Here is a 2,594-nt window from a genome sequence, read left to right as displayed (position 1 = left end):
TATCCATTTTGAGTTTATTTTTGTGTATGGTGTAAGTTGGTGGTCTAGTTTCATTTTTTTGCATGTATCTGTCCAATTTTCCCAACACCATTTATTGAAGAGACTGTTTTGACTCCATTGTATGCATTTGCCTCTTTTGTCAAATTTTTAGTAAATGTTTTGAAGATAAGTAAACATAGCATGTAGAATACTTATCAACCTTGGGCATCTAGGCTTAATATCCTTGTTTTCTCCCTGCTGCTATGAGCAGCATGGAACTACTTATTATCCATAGTAGTTTCCAGATAATAAGAATGCATATAAGCATAACCAATGGACACAGACACTAGGGGGGTGGGGGCAGGAGCGGGGCAGGGTGGGGGCAATGGGGGAATAGGGACACATATGTAATATCTTTTTTTTTTCCTGGGCATGTGCCCTTGACTGGAATTGAACCCAGGACCCTTCAGTCCACAGGCCTACACTCTATCCACTGAGCCAAATCAGCTAGGGCTGTAATATCTTAATAAAGAAAAAAAAAAAAGAATGATACTTTGACTTGGGAATACATTGGTTAATAAAGTGAGTGAGATAACTACTATGGCACATATAAAGTGATCTAAGAATAATTTAGTTTTTACTCAATGATTGGTTGCTTTACCCAAGACCATAAATAGTTGGCAGAATTATAATTGCAACTATATTATGTTGAATTATATTCATATACTTAATTATTGTTATATACATAGAATATATGAAGCTCCATTTCTGTTAAAACTGTAGCAATCTTAATTTCTTTCTCATTCTTCACATTTTCCCTTACACAAACCTAATCTAGAGAATTGCTTTGAATTTGGCTTAATATTTGATAAAGAAATTAATTGGTGAAGAGAGTTAAACTATTTTTCGCTTTCATTCTATTTTTTTTCTATATTTGATCAAAATTTACTTAGGCTTTGCATTTGTTGATTCACAGGAATACTATACATAGTTTTTATCTTTTGTTTTTACTATTTTTGTTTTTATCTCCAATAATTAAATATCCAATTATTAAGTAGTAATATGGCCGTTTCCTCATTCAATTACTCTATAACACACTATGAAACAGAAAACAAAAATGGTGATGCATAAGGCCAATTCAAGTAGGGTCTACATCCCTACACAAATCATATTAGGTTGTCAATATCTTCATTAGAAGTTACTTTATTGAGGTAAAATCAAGACAAATAAGCCTCAGAATAATAAGTATTCAGACATTTTTATGTTTGAAACTTGAAAGTATATAAATACAATAAAACTGACTATATGTACAACACTAAAAATAACTTCCTGGTAATTATTTTATTTAAAGAGTCATGCCAGGCTTTGCAGACGCCGCCGCCCCGAAGACGCCCGTGACCAGCCATGGGGAACCCCACCGTGTACTTGGACATCGCCGCCGACGACGTTGAGCCCTTGGGCCGAGTCTCCTTCGAGCTGTTTGCAAAGTTCCAAAGACAGCAGAAAACTTCCGTGCTCTGAGCACTGGGGAGAAAGGATTTGGTTCTAAAGGTTCCTGCTTTCACAGAATTATTCCGGGATTTATGTGCCAGGGTGGTGACTTCACATGCCACAATGGCACAGGCGGCAAGTCCATCTATGGGGAGAAATTTGAGAATGAGAACTTTGTCCTGAAACATACAGGTCCTGGCATCTTGTCCATGGCAAATGCTGGGCCGAACACAAACGGCTCCCAGTTTTTCATCTGCGCTGCCAAGCCTGAGTGGTTGGATGGCAAGCATGTGGTCTTCACCAGGTGAAGGAAGGCATGGATATTGTGACAGCCGTGGAGCGCTTTGGGTCCAGGAATGGCAAGACCAGCGAGAAGATCACCATTGCTGACTGTGGACAACTCTAATAAGTTTGACTTGTGTTTTATCTTAACCACCAGACCATTCCTTCTGTAGCTCAGGAGAGCACCCCTTCACCCCGATTTGCTTGGAATGTTCTATAATCTTTATGCTCTTGCCAGTTTATTGGTTTCCATAATTTCCTTACTCCGCCAGTTTATTGGTTTCCATAATTTCCCTACTCCTTCCAGTCTAGCTGGATTGCAGAGTTAAGTATATGATTATGAAATAAAATCTAAACAGTTGTCTGTCAAAAAAAATAAATAAATAAAAATAAAATAAAAAAATAAAAAGTCATGCCAGTTGAAAATATAACAAAAACCTCATATTGTCTGTAAATATCTTTATCAATTTAGAGACAATATTTATGAAAGATGTATTTTAATTCATATTTTGGGTTAGTGTTTTCTCCAGTTTTAGCTACTGCATAGACTGTTCTTAGCATTTTTACTGAGATGTATTTTAATTCATATTTTGGGTTAGTGTTTTCTTCCTCCAGTTTTAGCTACTGCACAGCCTGTTCTTAGCATTTTTACTTGAAATTGACCTGATGTCTGTCCCCAACTCCAACATCCATGAAATTATTAAAACATATAATGACTAAAAGAGTTTACTCTGAATAGAAAATTTACTTGGAAAGTAATTTCTGATTTCAGAATGCATCTCAGTAATGCAATTTGTGTTAACAATTCAATAGTTTTAAAAAACACACACAGATTAAGCTCT

General features: G+C 36.1%; 1 pseudogene; it reads left to right on the top strand.

Moving 5' to 3' along the window:
- Positions 1-1,346: 1,346 nt before the first annotated feature.
- On the top strand, positions 1,347-1,995 carry LOC106726541 (annotated as a pseudogene).
- The last annotated feature ends 599 nt before the right edge of the window (positions 1,996-2,594 follow it).

This window comes from Myotis brandtii, unplaced genomic scaffold, assembly GCF_000412655.1.
Source record: "Myotis brandtii unplaced genomic scaffold, ASM41265v1 scaffold28, whole genome shotgun sequence".
Lineage (NCBI taxonomy): Eukaryota > Metazoa > Chordata > Mammalia > Chiroptera > Vespertilionidae > Myotis > Myotis brandtii.
This window is presented reverse-complemented; position numbering and strand designations above follow the sequence as displayed.